The 27316-nt window shown below is 44.5% G+C and overlaps 1 protein-coding gene across 2 annotated transcripts in view; it reads right to left on the bottom strand.

The window, feature by feature from the left end:
* The window catches only part of CDH13 (cadherin 13), a 502431-nt gene that overhangs the window by 405608 nt on the left and 69507 nt on the right, over positions 1–27316 (bottom strand). Inside the window, exons 1-2 of one of the 2 annotated variants that reach the window (XM_044427974.1) lie at positions 8318–8329; positions 1457–1462 (exon numbers count right to left, since the gene is read on the bottom strand). The exons of the other annotated variant lie outside the window; for it this stretch is intronic. The gene's annotated coding sequence lies outside the window, so the exon portion shown is untranslated. Of the gene's footprint in view, positions 1–1456; positions 1463–8317; positions 8330–27316 lie in introns of those variants that run through there. 2 annotated transcript variants of the gene reach the window in all.

Raw genomic sequence — 27316 nt, 5'->3', positions numbered from 1 at the left:
ACTGCATGTTCTCCCAGTGCAGGGATTTAGATAGTGGGAAGTCACCGTTAAGTATTCTAGACCAACTTTTTGACTGATCTAGGATTGAATGATCTTAAATCAGGCTTGAGCAGTAAAGTTTGAAGGTACCAAATTATTTAGGCAGTTTAAAACAATAGGGATTGTGAAGAGCTCTCAAAGGATATCCTCAGACTGAGAGAATGACCATCAAAATGGTACATTAATATTATTATATTTCTATATCACCCATAGCTGGGTGATATTTTAAGTCCCCCATCCAGATTTCAGCCAGGCCTAACCCTGCTTAGCTTCCAAGATTTGGCAAGATCAGGCACTTCAGGCTATATGGAAGAGTGTGGTTCATTTTAAGCTAGTGAAAAGTAAGGTGCCTTGAGAAAACTATCCCAATTTTAAATATAAAATGATACACTCTGAGCTACATATGAGTGTCCAAGAAAGACATCTTGGAGCTTTGGAGGACAGCTTGATGAAATGACAACTTGGTGAGCACCGACTATGACAAAAGGCGACTTTCATTTGGGGTATAATCAGGGAAGAAAATATGGATAAATGTGTGACTAAAAATTAAAACACCAGGATAGGAATTGAAAATAAAGCTGCCAAGATCACTTTCCCCTTATACAAATCAGTTCTGGTCACTGCACCTAAAAAGGATACTGTAGAGTTGGGAAAAGTGCAGAAAATTGCAATTAAAATGATCCATCAAGGTAAGCAATTCTAGATGATGTAAACTTTTCTCGTAGGTGTTGAAGAAAGGTTAACATGTGTAGAATGGTTTAGCTTAGGAAAAACAAATCGTTAGGGGAGACATGGCAGATACGTGAAACATTTTGCAGCGAGAGGGGGGAGCAGAAGTGAGATACTGTAGCACTAGAATCCAATGGAGCCATCATGTGAAGCTGATTGGTAGGAAAGTCTAATGGGCACAGTTGTTCACACGGTACGGAGCTCAGCAATGGAATTGGCTACAAGATGCTGTGAGCACCATTCATCTGGACGGTTGCAAGGTGAGAGGGCCAATCCCTGGAAGTGGCTGCTGGTCCCGAGGCGAAATGCCACTTGCAGAATCACAGGCAGGATGCCTTGGCCACCGCTTGATGGAGGAGAAAAGGGTGACACTTCCCTTGCTCTTGTGGAAGCTGGTTCACCTGTGCGGGACCCACACACTGGACTGGATGGACCCTGAGATCTTACTGAAAATGGCTTTTCTGAGGTCATTCAACTGGTCACTGAACCTTGCTCTTAGCTGTTTCTAGGGAATCGGATGCTGCCCCTTGGACCCTGTACCTTCTACCTGAGACAAGCATCATGTTCTGCCTAACATGAACCTACTCGGTTGGACAATGACACCCAACTTCTCGAGTAAATACAGCCCAGCAATGCAAAAGCACTTGGGCCAAAGGGAGAGCCATTGTGGTGTAGTGGTTAGAGTCACCTGGGACTCAGGCGTTTGGGGTTCTTGCCCCCTTGAGATGAGAGTTTTGTCCCCAGCACAGACTCTCATCCTTGTGGTGGGGATAAAATGGACAGGAGGAAAAACCTGCAACCCCCTTGGGGTCCTGAAAGATGAAGAAAGGTGGGGTTAAAATACAATACATGGAACACTATGACTATGATTTAAATGTGCTTGGTTTGATTAATATTTAACTGCAAATAAATCATAACAGTGATATCTGTTATTATTAATATAATCATCCATTTTTAACTAGAGCTTCAGCAAAGCAACTGAAAATGCGGTGTGCATGCAAGGCTAGAACAAAATTTCTAGGTTCTTCCCTCCTAGAAGAAGGAGGGAATGACCTTTTGAAAGGAATGAAACCCATTAGAAGTAAATGTGACAAACCATTACGGTTCCTCACTGAATAGCCAAGCACAATACACATGGAGAACCCCACACAACCCTTTGTCCACCATAAATTAATTAGACCACAAGTAATATGGAACCAAGTCTTGCTTTATAACCCCCTTTTGTAATTACTTCCCCTGTTCTGGAAGAAAGTGGAAGAAAGAGGAGGAGAAGTCGAAAATGATCTTTTTATATAAAAAGGCATTACCAGTGACCTCAAATGCATTAAGAGTTCCCAAGAAAGTTTTTCTTAACGCTTATGAAAAGAGAAAGTTTGTGTACCTGAAAATTAGTTGAAAACACTGATAAAAAACTGGGTTAATATTTGACATCAATAGGATAATTGGGCATTTTCAGAAGATGCTGAACAAAAGCAGCAACAAAAATGCATGTGGAATCAAATTACATGGAAACGGATGTGGGTTTAAAAGGATTCCTGGGAATTTGGGTTAGCGTTATCCTTTCTTAAAGGTCTTCTTTCCATATTGATCAGAAATTTGAAATAAAAGCTACACAGTATCGCTGATGCACAAGAATATCAGGACAGAAAGTAAACTTCAAGGGAAGGGTACCAACAGTGATCAAGGCTTCCTTGATGAAGACATGATGAAACACCTTAAATGCAAAAGAGCCGCTGTGGTGTAGTGGCTAAGAGCACAGGACTGGGACTCAGGAGATCTGGGTTCAAGTCCCCCTCTCAGCCATGGAGCCAACTGGGTGACTTTGGGCCAGTCACAGGCTCTCAGCCCAGCCTACCTCACAGGGTTGTTGCTCTGGGGATAAGACTGAGAGGAAGAGAATGATGTAATCCACTTAGGTTAGATATGCAGGGCACCACAACCCCCCCAAGCAATGCTTGCGTATCCAAAGCAGCAGCCCCGCCATGGGTTAAGCAACCCGTGGTAGACATTTGTTCCATGCAAACAGCTTACAGAAACATTTGTAACGTTGTGATTCAGGCCATGTGTTCAGCATTCACATTGTGTGTGTTTGTTGTGAGAAAGTGCCAGTGTCTCCCCAGGAAACATGCTTTCCGTGTGAAATGTTAGGGAACCCTTAATGATCATCAACAGATGCCAGTCCAACATTTCATTTGAAAACTCTCCAAGATCTAGTCTGTCTTCCAAAACAGATTTTTCCTTGTTGAAATGCTCCCAAATTAACCAACAGTTTCCTTATGATCCATAGATCCTTGGTATATAACTTACTGGAATTGCACTGCCTTCTATTAAACATATATTTTGGCTAGGACTGAAGGCACATTTTTTACCTGTTCCACAAATTTGCTTATCAAATAAACTGCATTGCTCAGATTTAACTGCTGCCTCCTAAAATGGTCAGTTGTGGGATCCCAACCTTGCCCTCGCTTCATTTCTCACCTTACCTGCACCAAGAAGGTAAGAATGATGTCTTGGCGGTACCCACTACACCTGTGCACCTCTCAGGATAGAATAAATACCACAAAAATCAGAATTGCATCCCTTCTCCCTGATTGCAACTGTTTAAATTTTCCAAAGGAGGAAATATGTTTTGATAACATATTGTAAACTTCATAAATCAACCCCCATCACAGAAGGACGCCAAACCTCCAAGCCACAGGCAGACTATGGAGGTTTGGCTCCAGGTCCATGGAGTCTTCTTGATTCCACCATAGGGGGGTCTTGACCCCAAAATCGGTCTTTGGCAAAAACCCTGTTGTTATATCTACCCCACTTCATAAAAGAAGGCCTCAGCAAAGATTTCCTTAGTGGTCTGGAGTTTTATCTCTTCCTATAGCTGGTTATCACCTACAAAGCCCTTAATGGCTTGGGACCTGGATACCTAAAGGAACACCTGCTTCCATATTTGCCCTCCTGCCCCCTGAGAGGAGTGGGCAGAGGCCCTCTTCCAGGAACCCTCTGCGAAAGATATTAGGAGGGTGAGTACCCGGAGGAGGGCTTTCTCTGCGGTGGCGCCTAAGTTATGGAATGCGCTCCCCAGTGAGGTCTGCCTGGTGCCGTTGTTATTTGTTTTTCAGTGCCAGGCCAAGACCTTTTTATTTAAACACTCTTTTAATAACTGTTAATATTATTTATTGGTTTTAATTTTTGCAGCCAGGATGAATCTGGATTTTAATACGTATTATCTGCTCGTTTATTTATTGTGTTGGAAGCCGTCCTGAGGCTCATTTGAATGGGACGGCATACAAAAACTCCAAATAAATAAATTGGATATTTATGGTATCTTCTGATACTATAGGATGATAGCTAAGGAACATGGATACCTTGCTCTCTTACCCTGCGCCTACAGAAACCAGGGTACTCATCCAACTGCTCCCAAATCTTCTTCGACCAGAATTAGATCTTCCCTCAGTACAGGATGGGTTACCAAGAACTAAGAGCGACCAAGCTGCGGCAAACCACAGAATGCTTGATGGTCTGTCAGGATTTATGTGGGTTGGTGAGCGAACCACCAGCATGTCTTAGCTTTTTTGCAGAGTGCCTTCCTGTGACGTGTGAAATGGCCCCACATTGCACAGAAGATCTGGCCACCTTCACTTACAAAGAATGGGAAGGAAATAGAAATGTACAAGAAATACATGGACATCGATTAATTTCGAGACTTTTGAAAATTGCATTTAAAAACGCATAGCAATTTAAAGTTACTGAAGCACTTCTTCCCCTTTTTCTCCTTCCGTCTGCCTCAGTACAGACACAGCATGCAGGGAGGGACAATCTTCACTTGCTAAGTGTGAAACAATTAAAGATTTTCACGAACCTCCTTTCCCTCTTCCTTAATAAAAGATTTTGCCAGAAAACGATTGTGGCCTGGTCAGGTGAGTCACAGTGCAGGCTTAAATTATTTTGAACACACATTTATTCTGCCAGTGCTTGCTTCTTTTTAAAGAGGAAGCTACTTTTAATTACAGTCTTCAAAAAAGAATATTGATATGAACAATTCTTAGTTTAAAGTAGGGAAAGGGCTTCTATTTGGGAAGGATTCACAAGCAGTGAAGAAGGCTTAAATAAGTGTGTAAGTATGGGGAGACAGTAAATAAAATCCACAAGCATTGCTATCTTGACATCTTCCCATTTTAATCAGTTTATTAAAATGGGAAGATGCCATTCCCTAGGTATTCCTGAGCTGTAGGGTGGAGAAAGGGGGGTGCAGAAACGCACAACCCACAAATCTGTAGTTCAGGCTCAGATGTGACCAAGTTGTTGGCACCATTTTTGCAAGATTAGTACTCCAATGCATGTATACCTTGCCTTTCTTCCTATCAGTAGGATGCCAAGGAAGCTTTCAGGAGTCTCCCGGCATCACTGCAACAACCCTGTGAGGTAGGTTAGGCTGAGAATCTGTGACTGGTCCTAAGTCGCCCAGTTGGCTCCATGGCTGAGCGGGAACTCGAACCTGGATCCTCTGAATCCCAATTCGGCTCTTTAATCTTACACCAAACAAAGACCTTTCTAATAATGTGTTTGGGTCAATACATGCCCACACCTGACCATCCATTTCATGTACACAACAAGACGACAAAAGGTAACTACTTTTTGTCTTCAACACATCCTTGGGAAATGAGTTAGGCTGATAAATGATGGCTGGTCTAAGATGCCTCGGGGCAGGAAGAAACAGAATTGTCCCTGGCAAGCTGGGCTCAAGATGCTTTGCTTGTGAAAGTTTGGGATTTAGCCCAGATGCTTCTTAAAATGTTGGGTTTTGGGAAGGGGTTGGAGGAGGGGGAGAGGGATGCAAGCATTCTGGGAGTGCGTTCCAGAACAATGGGTAGAGCTGCTTGCAGGAGCACTGTGAGCAGCTACTGCTACTAGATTTGCATGTCTTTGACATACGCCAAAGTCAAATAAGCCAGTTGTGGAGTACAATAAATCGGAACAATAGTGTCTTGTTCATGCTGTCCCTGCCTTCTGATTGAGGGCTATAAACGTTCCCTTCTTCCCATTTCAATTATGAAGAAAAAATATATCCACATTGTAGATACCGTTCATAAAGCCCCCCTTTATCCAGAGTTAATTGTGCTCACTGCAGTCATTCCCTTGAATAAAGGTCTTAAGAGTTTTTGGTTGCTGTGAAGCCCTTTCTCTCTTCCTTTTCTCTCCCCCACACCCACCATTTCAAAATGCACCGTTTCATTCAGAAACTAAAGTAGGAAAAGGGCTTATCATTCAAGAACATGTGTCCTGGGTTCAGGAAAGACTCTGCATTTTGTCTTTTCCCAGAGTCATAGGTCATGCTTGCCGAACAACCAAACAACAATTTAGGTTGCAAGTCATCCTCAGAATAGCCGGATGTACACATAGCTATTACTAAAATCAAAGAAGCTGTAAAGAACCCCAATTAGACCAAGGGTCTGACTAATATTAAATCAGGAAAGCAATAGTGTATTATCAGGAACACGGCAGGAGACTGGCTTGAAAGAAAGTCTGCATTTAAAATCAATGTCAACAAGGCCATTGAGTCACCCAAAGCAACTCAGACATGAGTTCTGATTGTTCCTTGCAGCTATTGTCATGAATACATGAATAGGGCTTATGTTGTTGCATTGGCTTGCAGGGTTGCAAAACCGTGTGCACTGGTTCTGTAGGCCAGAGAAGTACAACCTGCAACCACCCAAGGGGACTCTGATTCTCCATTGCCAAAGTCCCCCCCCACCCATTTCTCCAATAGCTGTACTGACTAGATCTTCCTTCAAAGATGGTCAGTGTCCTTCCAATGAGGAAACAGCCATATCTATTACACTGTGTGCACTTGTGTGAATGTGTGTGTTTGTGTTACTCCCCAGCATCCATTAGTAACACTTTTAGGACTGGGAGTAGGGACGTCAGAGGAATCCAATGCAGGGGGCAAAAATCCAACAGATTTTCATACTTTCCATCCCTGGGTCCTGGTTTGTTAGCCCTCCATAACTTGCTGTTGTGCTGACCTAGCTAGCTCATGGACTTCTGTCTCTAAGAGATCAATTGGACCCCAAAACCAATTGGCTGTAGCACAATTTGTGCAGGATTGGCCAGTTTGCACAAATTACAAATTCACGCAATTTGATTGATTCTGCAGAAGTCTTGCTAGAACTGCATAGGGGTTTTTTTGTGGGGGGGATGGTGCTTATTTATGCAAATTTTATTGACTGTTTGTTTTTTAAGGCCCATCTTAGAGGCAGAAGTCTGCAAATACACACATACATACAAAAAAAGATTTGGCCTGCTTCTCATCATTAGATCAAAAGTGAGAAGGAAATCTTTTCCACTTGGATTAGGCAGTTTCAGTACATTTCTACATCAGAGCTGAAAATATTGCGCATTCCTGCTCTAGGCAATATACTCTCTTTCTCGGAATACTGTACAGCCAGCGAGCTGCAAGTAATGTTCTAATGGCAATTAATGCAATCAGAATATTACTCAGGTCCCAGTGGCTGGAAGGTAGTCCACATCAATCGCAGATGGAATCAATGTCACATGGGTTCTTTCTGAGCCATGGTTCAAGTGTTAAGGGAAAACTTTGCCAGGGAGCAATTCCTCCAGCAGAATAGCTGGTATCAGTCATGTAGCGTGAGGAGAGCTCAGGGGGTGGGGAAGCAATCCAATAACCTTAAGGTAGGGCAGTGGTAAAGCATTGGTGAAAAGAGAAGAGGAAACTAATCCTGGCAGAGGCTTGCCGAGCAAATCAAGAGCAGATTTTGTATTAACATGTGTTTTCTGAGTTAAATCATGCGGGAGAAGCTCTTGTCACTGGGAATAGGAAGAAAAAATTCCTGTGCATTTTCTTCTCATGCAAAACATTCTCCGACACTCTAGGAATGTTGACATCCAAAGCCTGAGCCTCTGCCACCAATGGGCTCATTACCCAGTTGTATTATCTACTCTACTACCAACAGATGGGAGAAGAGCAGTGGGGTGAATTACAGGACCATAAGAAATGTCAGGTTGGATCAGTCCAGTGGTCTGCCTACTCCACCATTCTGTTCACATGGCAGATGTCCAGCTGCCTTTGGGAAACCTTTTAGCAAATCATGGCTATGATAGCAACTTCACAGAACTGTTTCCCACCAGCTTCTCTACAGAAGCATACTGAGTCTGGGATGGATGGCTACTAGCCATCCTGTCTAGTGGTCTTAGATAGCCTTGTTGTTGCTACATGATGTCCAGTCATCTCTAACCTCTGGCAACCTTATGGTTGCCATCCAACATACCTTGTCCCTGACAGCCCCGCTCAGCTCCTATAAACAAACGACTGCAGCTTTCTTGATGGAATCAATCCATCACAATGTGACTCTTCCTCTTCCTTTTCTGCCTTTGTGTTCCTCATTTCTCCTCAGTGATCATTAAATACAGATAAAATTGAATATGTGAATGTTCGGCTTGCAACCATTTTTCAGCATGTGTGCCTGAGTCTGTGTTTCAAGCTTCATATGGGCTCTCCTTGCATACTTTGCAAGCCAAAATGACATTCTCATACTTCACTGCCCTTTCCCAAGTGCTGCTTGCTCCCCTGGGTTTTAAATGGTTCCCCGACTCTCCAGTCTGAAAAAGGTCAAGAGCAGGCTTAGTTTCTGGCAATAAGAGTATTGGGATCAAATATGGTGGCTTCTGGGGTATTTTGCCCCTCACGCTTGCCTCTGGCCCTGGAAGCGTCCCAAAAACTGAATTCAGACCTTGGACTGAAAATGGTTAACATCCTCAATGTGGACAAAATATCCAGAAATTAACTGCAGATCTGGTGCATCATGCATAGTCCAGCCTTGGCTATTCAGCTACAGAGGGTATTAGTCATTGATAGTCCTTCCCTCAATGGATGTGTCTATTGCCTTTCTTTTTATTATTAGAACTCCTCACTTCTGGCGACGATTTCTATAAAGTAGTACTTTCACTGGCTGGGTAATCACACCTCTTGTTGCATCCAACGAGTTTATTCAAAAGCAAAGTCTTTCAGAGGCAAGGGTGTGTGATTTAGATCTTGCCCTTTAAGCACAGCCTGCCAATACGATTTGCGCTAGATGAATGGCCAACAGCCAGTCCCCAGATGTCCCCATTGTGTCATCTGGACACGAAGTGGAACTGGACAGGGCATAGAGGGAGATAAAATTATAAATCCCTAATCAATACCTCTCTTCTTAAAGAGGCTTACTGTTCAGTTTTGTACCATCTGCAATTTTACTCTGGTATAATAACAGTCTAAAATGATGCTACCCCATAGTGGGTCTTTCACAAAAATGGCAGCTATTATGGTATAACACACACACACACCCAAAGAGACAGAAATATAGAAAAGTAGGAATGCGCTACAAATCAGAAGAGTGCAAGTCAGAAAGGAAATTGTACGCTATTTTCAGTTTCATGGTTCCATCCCTCAAATTGCAGAGTGGCCCGTTTGACCTTACATATGGTATTTAGAGATACAGGAAGCAATGCATGTGCGCACGCACGCACGCACACACACACACACAGACATGGGGACAGGGGGAAAGAAGCAGGGAATATGGTTGCAAGAACCAGAGAGATATCAACAATTCAAGGGTTGGTGGGTAAAAGAATGTTTGCATCTCTGTAAGGAAGTATCACTGGAGACCAAGGCCAAAATCACCCACATTGTGACCAGGAATACAACATGGGTGTGAAAGGTGGAAAGAAAGAAAATCGATGCATTTAAAACATGGTGCTGGAGGAGTGCTTTGGGAATGCCCTGAAGCAGCAGAAGGATGGACCAGCGGGTCCTAGATCAAGTCAAGCCAGAGCTTTCCCTAGAAGGAAAAAGTGGCAAAGCTGAGGTTGCCCTACTTTGGAGACATCATGAGAGGGAAAGGCTCCCTGGAGAAGACCATCATGCCCGAGAAAGTTGAATGCAGAAGAGGAGAAGGGAGACCAAGTCAGAGGCGGATGGAGCCCATCAAGGAAGCCACAGCCTTGCGTTTTGAGCAGCTAAGCTCTAAATGCCTAAATGGCAAGGTCAGGACGTTTTGGAGGGCCTTCATTCCTTGGGATGCCAGGATAACAGAACCTGATGAGTTCGTCCCATGAAGCTGATTGGGGGGAAGGCCAGAAGTCCAAAAGGAAGTCCTCCTTCACACAGGGCAGACTTGAACTAAGGACTTCCCTACCACGTGTTGCAGTGTTGGCCACCCATTTGGAGAACTGTAAGATGGGATGGGACAGATTCGTTCAGCACAAGGCTATCACTGGCTACTAATCCTGAAGTCTCTGTGCTAGGAGCAGAACTGTATACCGATGCACCCCAGTTGCTGGGCCTCTTAGGTGGGTGTTCTCCTGCTTGGGAGACCCTGTGGACAACAGCCAGCCAGCGGGTGAACAGACTGAACTAGGTGGACCCGTGGCCTGATTTGGCAGGACTCTACTTATATCGTTTGCTGGCTGAGCGTGGTGCTGGAGCCCTCCTTCGGGGAAGTGAGGGTACGCCGCAAACTTTTGTTGTGGTTTTTCTCATCCTACTATTTTATTATTTGTTTATTAAAACATCTTTATTTTTAACTGCAGCTCACTTACTTCCATGCTGCTCAAATGGGAAGCTAAATCAAGATGTCTCCATGGATCTTTCTGGGCCACAGGAAACAGAATGCCCACTTCCTTTCATCCCTTTCCCCGGGGAAAGACGCACACTGTGTGACAGAGGGTTGTTTACTGATTTTAACAGTAAAACCTTGGAAAAAATGCCCCCTTTGTGTTACAACAGCTAAGGGTTAAATATGTTTTGCAGTTGAAATGCTCAAGAAGGATGATTCGCTTTAGGCCAACAAGAAGCACCAAAGTGCCATGCAAAGCAACACACCCAAGTCCCTAATTATATACAAATGTGTGATCAACACAAATTGCATTTAGGGTGTATTCCTTTGTATCTATTTTGAGTCACTTCTCATAAGTTGCATCTGGTCGAATGATCCATACCCTCCATGTACACGGTTGGCATCCAAGCTATAATTACCCGGAATCAGATAATACTCTTTTTATTAAAGTAGCTCTTTCCTGAAATTAAATGTTTCTAATTGACAATTGCAGTGCATCTTCAGTAATGTGTTTCAAGCAAGTTAGAATCAAACTGTTTTATCTGGGCAAGCAGCACATATTTGGAATTTTCTGGCCTTTTCCAAAAATTCTGCTGGCGCTGCAGTCAAGATGTCCTCCCCATGCTTGTTATATGACAGGCATCTGCCTGCAACCAGGATGTGTCTAAAATTCCTCTCTACACCTTCCCAAATTCCTTGGCCAAAGTTTGATTCTTGTGCTCACAAATAATGTGCTCAGCCACTAGAGATATGAGTGGAATCCATAATGGACTCAAATGCATATGAATTTCTAAGGATCTTATTTGCAGGTTCCGTAGCAGAGAAACTTTGCCCGAGTGACTTGGATTTCATGAACTTGCAAACCATTTCTCTTTACATTTTCTGCAACTTTGCACAAATTTAGCTGTAGCAAAATAAGCAACCTTAGAAAAAAAGCCCTACTGGCTAAAAATGTGAATCTCCCTCTTAGGGGAAATTGTAAAGGCATACCCGTTTAGGGATTTATGTATGCAGGGGGAATTGCGCCTTTCCAGGAGAGCACATCTGTGCAGTCTGATTGGACAGAAATATGGAGAAAGAATTTGCACAAAAGCTAACTCCATCAGAGACAGATAATGTAAAACAAGGCTACTGACAATCCACAAGCCATAAACATAATGGATTTTATGTCATCTGCACTTCCTTGTCTACTGTTGACTTATAGTTTCACCCAATAAGGTGGTGGCATCTTTCACCATAAAACCTGAAGCAGAAGACTAATTTCTGGAGGCTTATCAGGGCAGCCAGTGATGTGTTGAAGCACTTAAAGCATCAGGGCTTAGGAGAGACTGCCCACCCATCCTTGGGGAGTTCAGGAGATGTTTCTCGACCAGTCAATCTCCTTCTCATCTAATTCAAAGGGTCATTGCAAGACATTGGTGGATAGGAGAAGGAGTAACCCCACTCAGCCTCCTCGCAAGAGGAAAACTTTGGATGTAAATATGTATATGTGTGCGTGGAATTGACGTCTTCACCTCTCTCACTAACACTGAACTTTTTTATCATTTGATTTAAGTACATACATTGGGTTGAGGGTTATACATTCCTACACCCATATGTGAAATTTCTGTTTGGTGCTTCTTAGGAGCCCTGCAGGATTAAAGAGCTTAATGGATCAAGTTCAGGAAGCTTTGGGGGTTGAATATTAATGCTCTGTATGGTTTCGGAGGTGAAGTGCTGTACAGTGAATCATAAGCTGAGAGCTGAACTGGCTTTTGCTGAAAAGGTTATATGGTTTACAATATCCTTTGCATATATAAAATCCTTCTTAGGGACACTCAAGTGTAAGTGAGTATTTACTTTGTAAGCTCACACCTTATCCGTAGTGAAACACCTTGAGCAGAGAGTTTGCTTTTAGGCTGATTAATCCACCAGATGCTTCAAGTATGCTGATCCACAAGCAGAAAGTCTCTTGGACTTTATTCAGGAGTGAATTGATCTGTTGGTCAATTCAAAGCAGGCAATGCTTGCAACATCCTCCCAGTTTAGACATTCTCAGAAACCCAACACCAGCGACTCTCAAAAGCCTGTCTCAATGTGCAGAGAGTTGTTGTTTTGACTTTTTCATTATTATTATTTGATGGAAAACTATTGTCAGGTTACGGGTAATAAAAACATAGTGCGGATCAATACCCATAGCAGTGTCTTTTCAGCATTCTCTTTTTCTCTCATCTCGTATGTATTGCTATATATTCTTATAGGTCAGATTAAGGGACTACAAGGCCGTAAGTGCATCCTGCAACTCATCTGTGAACTAAATCAAATCTGGGGTGGGATGCTCTGTACCATCAAATGGTCATGGCACACCCTCTGATGTCCTTTGATTCCCAGCAGGCACAGCTGAGCAGGGGAATAATCCCAGTGCATCTCCTGGGAGATGCTCTTGGTGCACCAGGAATTCTCCTTCTGCAATGCCACTTCACGGGTCCTGTGTCTCCTCCCATGGGGCAGAAGAGATGGAGCTGCCTGACCTGCCCACAGCTCAGTGCCATACCCCTGCTGTGTCTTCCCAAGACATCACCTGGCTGTTGTTTTCAGTTCCTGGAATCTCCCCTGTTAGACCAGGGAAAAAGGACTTTCTGCACCCTTTGGATGCTGCTTCCCCTCAGTGGAGACCATGTGGAGTCCATCAGAGCAATGGCTTGAGGTGGCTTAATGAAGCTTCCCAGTTCCAACAGGAGAGCAGTAGGGTGTTTAGGAATGGGTGAGGATGGTGTATTGAAGCTTAGGCCAGGTGTGCTGTAAGCCTCAAGCTATCTTGGAAATTAAGCCATCTTATTTCCAGTCTGCCTGAAACTGGTGGGGAAAGATCACCTGTTTCTTTTAGGAAACCGTTCAGAAATCGCACTGCACTGGGGTTTAGCAAACTGTTCTTTTCTCTCTGGAGAAGGAAAGAGCAACACGTGGGCGCAAGGGCGGAGTCTTTTTAGACTATCCCAAAATGCAGGTAATCCCAAATAATAGTTTCATCTCTGAAGAAAGGCACTTAGGAAGCTACTCAGCAGTCTACCAGTGCCAGCACCCCAGGGTCTCAGGCAAAGGTTCATCCCATCACCGTCCACCTGAGACCTTCACCACTGGAGCTGCCAGGAATTAAACAGGTGACCTACTCTCAGAGCACCCTTCCTAGTGTAGGAGCAACACGGTGGGTCTGCTGCCAATATAACATGCCATTCTGGAGCATCAGCAAAGACATAAGAAGCAGCAACAGCAAAACAGACCCCCCCCCCCGGACTATTTCAACATATGAACATGTGAATGTAAGCACACATTTCCCTTCTTAAAATTTATTCCACTAAAGTCTACATTTTGCACTGATTTCTCCCCAAAATGCATATTTCTGTATATGTTTTTGAGCCAAGAACATCGCTGAAAAGAAAAATCAGCCATTTGAAAACTCATGGAGGTCCACTGCACTCCAATCCATGTATTTCCCTGGGATAAGTGATTAGGCTGGTTTGCTTAAAAATGCAGACAGAACAACATCATTTAGCATCCTTCCTGTTGTCTAGCCAATGTTCATTTCATAAACAAGAGGAAGCTGCACCATGAGCAATCAGAACAGTGGGGTGTTCTTTCAAAATTGTATTGTAAGCTAGTTGGATAGGATTTGGGAGAAGTATGCCCAAGAGAAATTTCCAGGCTACCATGAGCCCTAGGAAGGAAAGGAGAGAGGGAGGGAATGAGAAAGGAAGGAAGGAAGGAAGGAAGGAAGGAAGGAAGGAAGGAAGGAAGAGGTGGGGAGAAAGGGAGGGAAAGCAAGAAAACCAACCTACCTACCTACCCACCTACCTACCTTCTGGAAGCATACTAGACCATTGGTTGAAACAGTACTGCATTCTCAGCAGCACTGCCAGCATGTTGCATGTGTCAATCTGTATGATTTATTATTAAGATCCAGTCCCATGACCACTGACCCAGCAAGGTCTTTGCTGCCTCCACCACCTCCTCCATTGCTGCTCCTTCAGCACCCACCTTTGCGTCCCCACCCCACACTCTACAAGTGTCCTGCCAGGCGCTTCTTGCCCTCCGGTGCTCTTCCGTTCACCTGCAGAGCAGGAGGCTGCTGGGCACCCCATCCCAGCTCCACTCAGGGCTTTCTCCGCTGCTCTCTCACCTCATTGTCATGCAGCACTTTGAGGCATCTAACAGTGTGGTGCGCCTGGCAGGAGACAACTCTATTCACAGCACGCCCCGCTGGCTTTTGCCAGATGCGAGAGCTCTGGCAGCAAAGCCTCTAAGAAGGGGCCAGGCAGGACTTTGGAAAATGAAGGAATAATTTAATGCAAATGCTCCATGCTGTTCCCCAGGGATGGAGATTAGGTATGTCAAAAATAAAAAATAAAATAAGCCCTTTAAGTGCTCCTTCTGGTGACTAGTATGGAGAACTAATTATTACTTACTGTACATAAGGTTTTCTGAACTGGCTGCATTAGTCATTTCTTTCCCTCCTCCACCCTCCAAGCAAAGCTCCCTTAAGTGTTGCCTGCAAAAATATATTTTCCCAGAGTAACCCTGTGCTTTAAAAGCACACACTAATTGTGAAGTTATGATTTTAACCACAAGTGTCATTTGCTTATTTTTACTCCCTGGTAGAACAGTTAATGGGAAGTGTTTAAAAGCAAAAAGAGACCACATCCTTCTCTTACCCCAGGGCAGTAAGTATAATTTGGACTAGGCAGAGTTAAACTTCTTGATTTTTTGTGAGATACTCCATAAAGAATGTGTACAGGATTTTCCCATTGCTACCTCCAAAGGAATATTCTGGGATAGGAGAAAGCAGATCACATATCTGAAGCCCTATCTCAACACTAGGTCATTTAGATTCATTGAACATGATATACCTTAAATTCCCATTTAGCTATAATTTAAATAATGTGGATTAATTACTACATGGGGCTTTTCAAAATGTATTAACGGCTGTTCTTTGCTGTGCAACCTAAGAGTTCGCCAGAGAATTTAACTCCAGTGCTGCCTACCAGTTAGCCAACCAACCAAGCTAATAAAATGAAATGAAATACATACAATTATGCTCCAAAATTAACAGATTGGCATGTTTGGCAGGACCTATAACTCATGTATTTAGCTTCGACTGGACCACATTGGGGCAAAGGTTTTGGGAGAGCTGCACTGCTCAGTCACAGCAGATTCTAGCATAGGGGTGGGCAGGTCTGGGGATTGCCAGGCAAAATTTGCCCACCTGGATCCCTCTCACAGGGGGTACCCCATGTCACATCCTGTGGGGTGCAGGGAAAACGGGACTGGCAAATGGCAGTGGCAAACCAGGGAGTCAACCTGAGCTTGTTTCCAGCTCTAGGTTATTTGGATCAGTGCTCCGTCACGCAAAACCCACCGAATGTTGTCCTTTGGGATCCAAGTTGGCAGTGTGTGCGTGTGTGTGTTGGGATGTACCGTTGAAATGAAGATGAGTGTGGTAGAAGGATGACGTGTCAACCTAGGAGTGGAGAGACCTGTGTTCTAGACCTGGACTCTGCCAGGAAACTTGCTGGTGACTGTAGGTCAGGGACTGACCCTCAGGCAAAGCTATTTTGAAGAAGAAACACAAGGGAGCAGAAGGCCTCCTTAGAGAAAATGTGGATTCAAAGTGCAAGACGGAAGTTTGATCAGTTGAGGCAGAAAGACGGCCTGCTTGTCCCGCTGCCCCACTCAGGTTTGGGAGCCGTGTTTGCTTAGGACCTCCCCACACCTGTGCTCCACACTCAAAGACACGTCCATGTCAAGCAGCGATTTCATTAGCTTCATCCTTATCTAGTCTGGGCCTCCGAGTCTTATTAATCCAAGGATGTTCTTGAGCCTGCACACTTCCTAGAGTGGAAATCTGAAGTCCTGTCAGACACAAGATCGTGATAAGGGGGAAATGAACTGCTCAACTGGCAAGTGGAAAACCGCAGCCCTTGTTATTCTTAGAGACACAAGAACATTTCAAGAGGAAAACGGAGCTGGCTACATCACTCCCTTTCCCCCAAGGGAAACCAAGCACAAAACCATCAATCTGAGCCCATCTTATACAATGATAATAATTACCCTCGGAAGCCAACCGTGGAGGGCAAAGAGAAAGCAAGCTGCTAATTGAGTTGGTATGTTATTAGAATCAAGGATAAGAGTAGCCGCTTATTTCGAGTGATTTACGCAGGGGAGACCAGTCCCTTTGTATGCATGGTGACTTTCATTCTGAGCCTTTCAGGAGCTATCCGTGGTGCTGAAATGCATTTCCAAGCTAGGATTGTCACCATGAAGCACCATGCATAACTCTCCTAAAGCTAGGCGGACCCATGGCCTGGCTCGGTACACAGCGGCTCCTTTTGTTCCTGTGTGATAGCAACCAATGGATGCTCTCAACCTGTAGAAACAAGAGACTGGCGATACCAACTGCTATACAAACACTCAACCTTGGAACTAACAATTGGCCTAGGCCATTGTGGATGGACAGCTTTGTGGTTACTTCCCTTTTTTAGTTAAGGAACCACGTTTTCCACCCATTTCCTTCAATCCTAAAAACTAACTCTCTCTCTCTCTCTCTCTCTCTCTCTCTCTCTCACACACACACACACACACAATAAGTGGAGACTGCTTGCAAAAAGGTATAAAAGCCAAATATTACCTAGAAAAGAAACAATTATATTTGGAAGAGAGGGAAATGTGTGCAAAAAATGCATGCATTTAAATAAATATGCATTGACGTGTGAATGAATCCCTGCATGAACCTAAGAAACACCCCCACCCCCCAAATCTGAAAAACAACACAGAAAAAGGTTGAAGTGAATGTAATGGAAGAGAAATAAGAAACTGAGCAGAATTGCTTTTGACAGATCCATCGTTCCCTAGCTAACAGCACTGTAGAGGTGTATGTATCAGGTCAGGTGTTCAAAACCTGAAGTGAAGTCTGGGGTGCTTCTGATGAGAACTAGAATTCTCTTAAATTTGTTCCACCCAGTTCATCTCCAGTAAAGTGCCCACAGCTGGAGTATTGTCTTCAATGCCGGGCCCCTCATTACAGGAAGGCTGTAACAAGGTTGGGATCAGTGCAGCGAAGGGCCACTAGGATGGTGGCTGGTTTGCAGGGGAAGCCATATGAGGAGAGGCTGAGGGAGCTGGGTCTTCTCAGCCTTGAGAGGGGGAGATGACTCAGAGGGGCCCTGTATGTGAGGGGATGCCAAGCAGAGGTGGGTGGTAACCTTTTCTCCCCTGCAGTGGAGGGCAGGACACGTTCCAATGGAACAAAGCTCAGGGAATCAAGACTTAGGGTGGATGCCAGGCAGTTAGGATCCCTAGGATGTGGATTGGGCTTCCACGGGAGGTGAAGGTTAGGGTGTGGCAGCAACGAGCCCAAGGTCTCGTCCAAAGAAGTAAGAACACTGGGCTGCAGTGTGGCTTAAAGAACAGTGCAGTGTTAAAGAACAATTCATGTGTGGCTTCATCCCTGAGCCAAGCTCACAGTTCTTCCCTGCACCAGCAGGTCCTACAAGATCCAGACTGGCATCTAAATAGAAGCAATCAGACAACCAATCTGCCTGATTTAGGGTAAAATTTTGCCTCGGCTAATTACAGTTCTGTCTTGCCACTAAAGTCTTGGGGAATTTGAAAAGATGGCATGCATCATCAGGGACAATGCTCCTAATCTTGTGATGTCTGGGGGGGGGGGGTGGTCTTGCGCTTAGAAGAGAATGACTCATTACATGTTGCAGAATGACCGATACAAATGAAGTTTATTTACAGCACGCCGACGCAGACTAGCCAGCCGCTACCCCTGCAAAACAATCACATAATGAACGGCTGGGATTCAAGCTGGGCTGCGTTTGGGGACTTGTAAATTTAAGCCCCGTCAACACTCCTGTGTCCTTGCCTGTTGCATAACAATACAGAGAGAGGATGCTGTTCCTAGTTCAACTACGTCTAGGAAAGGAAAAAGCAAAAAGGGAAACCAACAGTTGCACAGAACATGGGAAGACCTTGTGCAATGTCAGATGGAGAGTAGAGCTTTTGCAAAATGTACTTCCTCCCCCTCACCAAAAAAAATCCCACCGTATCCATGGGTCTCAAAATTAGGGGGTTCCATGACATTGATTTTCTTTGCAGGAAAAAGTCTTCAAAAGTGCAAAAACTCACAAATTCTCAGAGGCATCCTGTGGTTTTTCTCTTTGGTTGCTCAGCTGTTGTGTTGGCAGCCCAGCAACCAGTTCCAGGTCCTGGTAAGAAACCCGAGGAATGATGGTGTTATGGCCTTTCCACCTGCTTCTTGCACATGGGGACACATGCATGCATACACATATGCAAGCGTGTGTCTTTCTGTATTATCTGAAATGTTGGTCCTGGGGAGGCACAACAGATTTCAGCTCCTGGGGAACCTGAAGGGACCTACACCCTTCTGAGCAAGCTGGCAAAACCAAGTGTTAAGTCACAAAGTATCCACAGTCCTGAACAATACCCTGCTCCAGCCACATGGCTTTTTGGCAATGTCGCTCAGTGTTTCAGATGTTGATTTTGATCTTTTCCAGGGCAGTCAGAATACATAAGCTACCCCAAAAGTCTCGTGTTGCATGTGCAGGAAATGGTGATGTGGTGCCAGAGAACAGAGCATGGGGTCCCCCAGTGTGACCTGTGTCCCCTAATGTAGTCCACCGGTCTCAAGGGAGCACTGACCAATCACTAATATGGAAATAAAACACAACTCCAGTCCACTCTGTCCCAGCCATCCTGGAGCACCATATTTCTAAGCTCACGGGTGAAGAGGACACCAGGGAGAAGGGAAGGCGGTGACCATCCCTTCTCTCCATCATATAGCGATTGTGTTAACTTATATAATGGACTACAGAAAGACCAGGTCTTCCATTTTAGATCTCAACTGGGAGAAGAGACCTTTCCCATGCCACATGTTTAGGGAAGGAGAGAGGACAATGTTTTCTAGTTCCTCCTGGACAATCCCATCCTCTAGGCTTGCTCCTGACATTTAGGTCCCTTCTTGTTGTCCTCCTCTGCTACTTCTTCTGACCTCCATGCTTGAGGGCTTCCAAGTAACAGAGGACTATGCTCTAAGCCAACTTTAATGGAACGTCCAAGGAAATAAAGAAAAAGTTAAAGCACCAGTGAAAGAGGAAGAGCCTTCCCAAATATAGAAAATGGTATTTGTAAGGATGCTGACATGGTCATGTCACATAATCTATTCCTGCTACGAAGAGGATGGAGAGCGTGCAATCAGACGCTTTAGGCTCGCTTTTGATCTCCTTGCTGGCTTCTCTAATAGAGTGAAGAATTGCTTCCAGATGCCAGTGTTAACAAAGAGGAGAATCAGATCTTGCAGTTTCCTTCTTGATTGCCTTTTGCACGGCTGAATTTCCTTCTGACTTTTTAATGACCATCATGTGTTCACTTCGACTGAGAAGTATGAATGAGACATAAACAAAAGGCAGAATTACCAAAACTTCGTGCCCTGTTTGCATAGACAGAACAGCAAGGGAGTGAAGTGATGGACTACTGCTTTTTTCTGCCCCCTTTGTGTTTCCCCAAACTCCCAGTGTGAACAGTCTTGGAAGGGCAGCATGTCTACAGGAAGAAAATAAATTGCAAGGAGACACATGCATGCACCTGGCTAGCAAATACAGCTCAGAGTCATATACTTGACTCTCAAATTAGCAGTGTCCATTCCTGAATATTTCCAGGCCCTTCTCAGTGCTTCAAAATAGTGCAGGGATTCTCAAAGTAATTGTGGGTTATTCATTTATTAATTAGGGTTATAGCTGACTTCTTTCTTAGACTTAACTCAAAGTGGCTATCTCCCCCCACTGTTCTCAATCTCATCCGTGCAATAGGAACCCTGTGAGGAAGGTTGGGCCAAGAGTCTGTGACTGCCCCATAGTGACCCAGTTGGTTCCATGGCCAGGCGGGGACTAGAACCCAGATCTCCTGAGTCCAAACCTGCACTCTTAACCACAGCACCACATCAGCTCTCAAACTGATTCAAACAATGTTTACCTTGTGGAAGGAGCCAGTTCACCTTGGCACCAATGGCAATGCCCATATCTCATGTTTAGATCACCCAGAACAGAAATAAGACCAGAACTAAGGATCAAAAATGAAGTTATTGATCTATCACTTTTTCATTGTGGTCACAAAACTCATGGCTGGGCCAGACAAGGTGCTGAAGGGTAAGGAGACAACTTCTCTCAATCCATGTATGAAATCCAACTGGAGTGGCATCTGGACCTTCCAGGAGACAGTGTGCAAAGAACCCCCAATCTTTGTTAAAACCCAGATTAAAAGAGCCAACTTTCTGTAAAAGCACCCATTCAGCTGTCTCATTGTCTACCTATCCACATGGGAGGCCTTTCTAAGAACAGTACCTTTCTGTAACATTGTGAACTCTTTTGTTTCCAGGGCTGCAGACCCAAAATCTGATACTGCTCTCAATTTATTTATTATTCATTTTATTTTATTTTATGTATTTATAGGTCACCTATACTTGTTTATGCCTTCAATTTGATAGCCATAATCTCTCCCTCCCAATTCCCATCACTAGTCACAATAACTTTTCATAGTCTTCATGGAGAAATGGATTCCAGATCTCTCTTCCCTCCAAAAAAAACCCCAACAAGCTGAATTTCTTCCTAGCAGGCACCAAGAGAATGGAAAGAGCAAAGAATGGAAAAACAGCTTGTGATAAATCACACCCATTAAATACAAAGTGGGAAAGACGATGGACTCACGGCGGATCAAGAGACAGAAGCAGGGACCCCCAAAGCCAATTCAGTGGACATGTTTGGATGGAACGGATAAGATGGCAAGATGGCATGACATGCCTCCTTGACAAAAATCATGCAGGGACACAGAGGATGGGGCCAATTCCTTGTTTCTTCATCTGTTAGTTTGTTCCACATCCTAGATCTCTTTTGTATGCTTGACTTTGAGGCATTCAAAACTAATTCTTACACACCCTCTGCAAGCTATCTTATACAGAACTCCCATCCTCAAGAAGCAAAAAGGGGATTGATTCTGAGTGACATTAGGAACATAGGAAACTGCCTTATGCACAGCTGGGTTAGAAATGGATAAATCCACCTTTTCGGCTTTCTATAATTTTTGCATTCCGCTTTTCAGACACATCTCTCTACCCCCATGAACATGTGTTAAAAAATCGTACAGTGTTCCTCAGTATACATTCTTGCAAACAATTTTTGAACAAGGTTTTATTGCATTTTGTTCTGAAGCTCCCAGAGAGCTCCTGATCTATGGAGTGGGATACACATACAATAAACAGAAGAAGAGCTGGCTGCAGCAATGCTTTGATTCCATATACCGCCGAAGGACTGGAAGGGTTCTGCAGTGAGAACTGAGCTCATAATGCATCTGAAGACAGGCACAAAGAGTTGGTTGGAATTCAGCACCTTATCTGTGGGCAGAGAAATGTGGGAAGGGGTGGTGGAAATGCCATGATCTTATTTAGGATAAGGAGAAATTCTGCAGTCTTCGCTCACCAGGAGGTATCACCGTAGGCACACTAGACTTTCGTGTTTTCCTAAGCATGGCAACTTCCCCTCCAATCTATTCCAAACACAATGCAGTTATGAGCACCTCAGTGTTGCATCCAACTCCAGGGGAGAGGCAAAATGAGTGCAACACTCAACTGTATCCTCTTTAAGAGTTGCTGTCGCCTTGAAAGAGGCTTTGATTCTTCTGGCTCATTTTCAGAGCATTGTATAATTTACTTTGAATTTGTTTTGGCGGTGCTTTGGAGCTCACCCAACCACTACGAGGTGTGTCTATTTCTTCCTTTGTAACACTCATCTCCCCATTGCTTTGAACCCCACTGGGTTGCCAGCACTTTCTCATTTGAAAAGGCCCCGTGGGAAAAATTATTTCACAACATTTTCCCCTGGGCTTTAACTGAAGTGTGGGAAGTCTGAGAGGGTGCAGACTGGCAGAGAGACAATTGCATAATGAAATCCAGGAAATTTACAAACACTCCTTGGCCACCTCAAGAAAAACACAAGAACCTTAAAGCCTTCCCCATGAGAATTTCTCCAAAATTTTCTTGTCCTTTCAATGGCTTTCCAAAAGCATTTTAAATACTACTTTGCACACAAATGCTTGAAAAATGTGGGAGAACAATTGCACACAGTGCTAAAACTACCTTTGCAATTAGCTACCTTTCTGTTCCTTTTCTGAAATTCGGGGGCTTTTCTGCCCCAGAAGCAATGGGTGCTGGTTCAGCAAAGGATATTTGCTCTCTCTTGCTGTCGTGTCAGCCTCAGAGAATAGCTGACTGTACCTTAAACTGGTTAACCAGCTGAGCAAAACCAAGATTTCCACAGCAGCGGTTGAGCAGGCCAACTTAGATGCCATGCACAGCCAGGAAGTGTGCGACTGTGCAGCTAATTTCCTGGAAAAGAGGTATTTTGGTGGACTGTGTTGTCCACTGCCATGGATGAGTGACTGCTCCATTCTGAAAAGACGCATGGCGCATGGTTTTAAAAGGAAACACCATGCAGGGAGAGAAAGGGAGGGGGAGAGAAAGAGGGCTCGGTTGACAGGTCCCCCCACTGGTGTGGGGCTGTGAAAAAGGGGGTGGGGGGAGCACACACACATCCAATTCGTATTGATTGCTGCTAGACAACAGACTGTGATCTACTAGTAAGAAAAGAACTGTACCTGCCAGTATCAATCCTGCAAGCAGGAAAAGACAAACTTCACATGTTTTTAAAACAGCAGAAAATAAATCAACAAGGAAGACTGCAGTGTATTGACATATACATTATTGTGATGCAATTTTACAGAAGAGAAGGAGGAGGAGGAGGAGCAGGGGAGGGTGGAGGAGGAGAAAGGGGTTCAGAGGACACAGGATAATTCTGGGCCAGATTCCAATTGAATAACAGGAAGAACTTTCTGACTGTTGGAGCAAAACAAGAATGAAACCAATGACCTAGGAAGATCATGGACTCTCCTACCCTGGAGGTATCCAAGATGTGGCTGGACAGCCATCTGAGAGAGATGGTTTAACCTGGACTCCTGCATTGGGTGGGGGGATGGGCCGGATGGCCTTCTTGGCCCCTTCTAACTCTACTGTCCTATTATCCTATGATTAGTAGAATATGGAGGACAAGAATTCGATAAATGCAAGGGACTCCAATTTTGGATGCAAGGGACATATCTAGCTGAAAATATCCACATACAACTTGAGCATCAGTGGAGTGATTTAGCCCCTCATGCTGATGCTCTGCATTACTCCTAGCTGGATGTCGACAGATTTCCCCACTTCAAGGGGAGCCAACAACTTTCTGTACCCTTCCAGTTTGAAGAAGTTGTTCTTGCAATGTTTGAGGACAACTCCCCTGCAGGGTCTCCTGTCCCCTAACCACGTGGGTTCATACAACAGTTGAAACAGACACCAACTCTTGAAGAGGGACAATCAATATCCAGCAGAAGTGAAGCCATTGAAAGAACAAGCTCTTCCAGATGTCTTAAGGTCAAAATTGACTGCAGATGGGGCTTCACCTCCTTCTACAAGAATTCTCCAGCTAGCACTCCTTGTAGCCTGCAGTCCAAGGACCTGATTTGACACCTGTTTTGCCCGAGGAGACCCAGACTAGGAAGTTTGAGTGCTGTGCTGCAGCCCATTTCTCTTGGCTCCCACGCTTGCATACAGCACAAGTCCTTTCAAGTCAGATGGGCTGCCTCCTCAGCCCCAACAGAAAAGAGCATCTCCTTGGAATGGCTGCAGCCAGCTGCAAACCATAAACTTGTGTCTTTGGCTGGTCTCCACACTGACAATGGCTGGTAGGTATGCCCAGTACCCATCAAATCCTGTTGCAGAAACACCTCCAGAATGGACAAGCTGAGAAAATACTGTCATTTGTGCAGAGGAAAGAGTAGATTCCCTGTTCTGTTTTTGGGTGGTTTTAGAATGAGTGGGACCTGAAATGCAATGCTGCAACTTCTGTCCAGGGTCTTAGTCAACCAACAACTGTCTTCCAAATGTGTTTGGTCCCTGTTCACATCAGTAAGTTGGCATCTTGTCCTCTCTCACATAAGTCGGTTTGCCTCTTAGTCCTCATTGGGTTGTGTTCTTGAGTGGTCATCATAGCTGGAGCTGATCTTTTGGAACTAGGGGGAATGATTTTCAGTTTGCTGTGTTGCATTTTCCCGAATTCTGCCTTAACTAGGATAATTTCTAAAATTACTTCCAGAATCAGGGCATCCGTTATGCAATTTACCGCAGGCTCCCATTTAATTTTCATCTTTCTCCCTCTGCTACTGGTGTGCTTGGGTGTGCAAATTTCTCTTCTTCCTTTGATGATGTTTCATTGATTTTCATGTGATTGCAAGGTTTTTGCCTGTGTGGTGTTCTGAACACTACACACATGCACTTTTGCATCTCAGTAAAGCAAAGTAAAAAGGGGTGGTTTTTTGGAGGGGAGGACAGCTATTCACAGGGTTATTATTTTTTATTATTATTATAACATTTCTATGCCGCCCCTTGCCGAAACCTCGGGGCGGCTTACAACACGATAAAATACAATGAAATACAATAGCACATAATAAATTACCATTAATTACAAAATACAAAAAATATATTGATTTACAAATATAAGATTAAAATTATCAGTATAAATTAAGTAAATAGAAATATAGGAGGAGAAAGAGAAGGAAGAAGAAGTTGCCCTGGCCAGATCATATGTTTTAACAATTCAAATGATGTTTAAATAAAAAGGTCTTTACCTGGCGCTGAAAAACCAGTAACGACGGTGCCAGGTGGACCTCTTTGGGGAGTGAATTCCATAGGTTGGGCGCCACCACAGAGAAAGCCCTCCTCCGAGTACTTACTCTCCTAATTTCTTTCATGGAGGGTTCCCGGAGAAGGGACTCTCCCGCAGATCTCAAAGGGCGGTCGGGCATATACGGACGGATCACCCAAGGATATTAAAACACTTGCAAAGTATAATAAAGATATGCAATTGTAGGACAAAGGGAAATGCAGATTCACTGAAGAAACGGAAGGTGTGACAAACTGTACAAAGGCACAGTTCAGAAATAGGAAACAAAAGAACTGAGGGGTCCTAATACACTAGTCCCCTGTTGCAAGTCCCACCAGGTAAATGGGAACTATAAAATCCGGGGAAATTTTTGGAGAAGAACGATTTTTGTAAGTGCACCATGACGTAAGCCTAGTCCAGGATGGTTCAGAATGAATTTAAAGACCGTTTGCTTTGCTCCTGGTGTTCGGGGCCACTCAGGGGAATCTCATCTTCACTTTAACAGGGCTTGCTGCAGAAAATGACTCCGTGCATCCTGCGCACAGACCCCGTGGCTCCCAGTCTGGACTCGATCGGGTTGCACCTGTTTCCTTCTCATGAAATGCAGGGGAAGGATGGAACGTCAGTAAATTGCAAACTTTTTAGACAGGTGATTTGTGATCAGCTGCCGAAGTTCTTGCTTTTCATTAGCAATTTGCATATGGGCCTTTCTTGGCCATTAATTCAGTCAATGTCCAAAGGCATATGGCAACTGGGACATCCCTTAAGCTCGCTCCTTGCCCGCCACCATTTTGCATGCTGCCCGCCGCACGCATCTCCTGACTCAGAGGCTCAGGTAAGAGAAGGAACCATCTGTCTGTGTCTTTTTGGCATGACCTCATTTACATTCCATTAATAAATGAATATCATATCTTGACCCCCTGACAATCCGGTTATGTGTCTCCAGTTGAGCAATGAGCAAAGCTAAAAATGTTAAGCCTAAGTGGGATGGAGGCCCTTTCTTAAGTCAGCTAAATCTGGTAACAACAACAAAGATGATGGAAAAGGAAGTGCTGGCTTTTGCTGCATAAAGAACGGGTGACCTCCTTCTTAACGAGATTACATCAGCTGCCGATTTCCTTCTCTCCCAGAATTAAGGGTAGACTTACTCCAAATCCCGTAAGAAATAACTCCTCCATCCCCCCTTACAGGGAGAGAGGGAGAGAAGGAGAGAGATCAGAGAAAATGAAATGGGATCTTTGAATCACTTCCGTCAGGTTGTGATAACCCATGCTCATTTTTTATTGTATGCCATTTCAAAATGGTAACATTATAATGATTTCCGTGTGTAAAGGAGATGTGCATTACAGAAGTATTTATAATGTAACCTCCCTAGAAATTACCCTTCTCAAATATTGAATTAGTGAAGCGTAGCTCTTTCAAGATCCTGACCAGATCAGCACCTCACCACCATCGCGATCAAGGCAGAATTGAGTCAGACTGGGTCCTAGTGAGCTCTGAGGTGACCTACATGGGGATGCTGAGAGGAGGAAGGAAGGAAGGGAGGGCAGTGCCTGGCTTGGCCCAGTCCCAGCACCAAGTAGGGGCACGGCTGGGTAGCCGTCAAAGACCACAACCCAGCCAGGGCTCATGGGCAAGGTCAGTTTGGAGCTGCTTCTCATCTTCCCCATGACGACCTGCTGGTCCTCTTCTAATGGAAGCTCTACTGCTTGCGGAGGGGAAAGGACAGCGTGCAGGTGAAATACCCAGGAGTGGTTAGTAGTCAAGGTGAGTAGGCAGGCTAAAACACATTTGGGAGGAAAACTTGGGCGCCAGGGAAGACAGGAACTGCTCCTCAGGCATCATCTCAGTCCAGGTGCCTAGGACAACTGGTTGTTGAGACCAGTCCTTCAGGAACCCACCAGTCCTTCAGCTGCAGGCCACCACTGCCAGGTGAGGCATGGCCCACTCATCAGGAGAGTCCTTCTCACAGGCATCTCTTTATTCCCTACTCCTCAAGGAGGCAGTCCATCCTCTGGCAGTCAATTCAGCCTCAACCACAAGAGCCCTGGCTTTCTTCAAGCTAGGAGGCTCCTCTGAGTTTCCTCTGAATGCAAGAATGAATCTCTCTGTGACCCAAGGCCCCCGATCTGCCTC

The sequence above is a fragment of the Varanus komodoensis genome, unplaced genomic scaffold (assembly GCF_004798865.1).
Source record: "Varanus komodoensis strain SLA01 unplaced genomic scaffold, ASM479886v1 scaffold19, whole genome shotgun sequence".
NCBI lineage: Eukaryota > Metazoa > Chordata > Lepidosauria > Squamata > Varanidae > Varanus > Varanus komodoensis.
The sequence above is the reverse complement of the archived record's forward strand: the minus strand, read 5'-3'. Positions and strand labels throughout refer to the sequence as shown.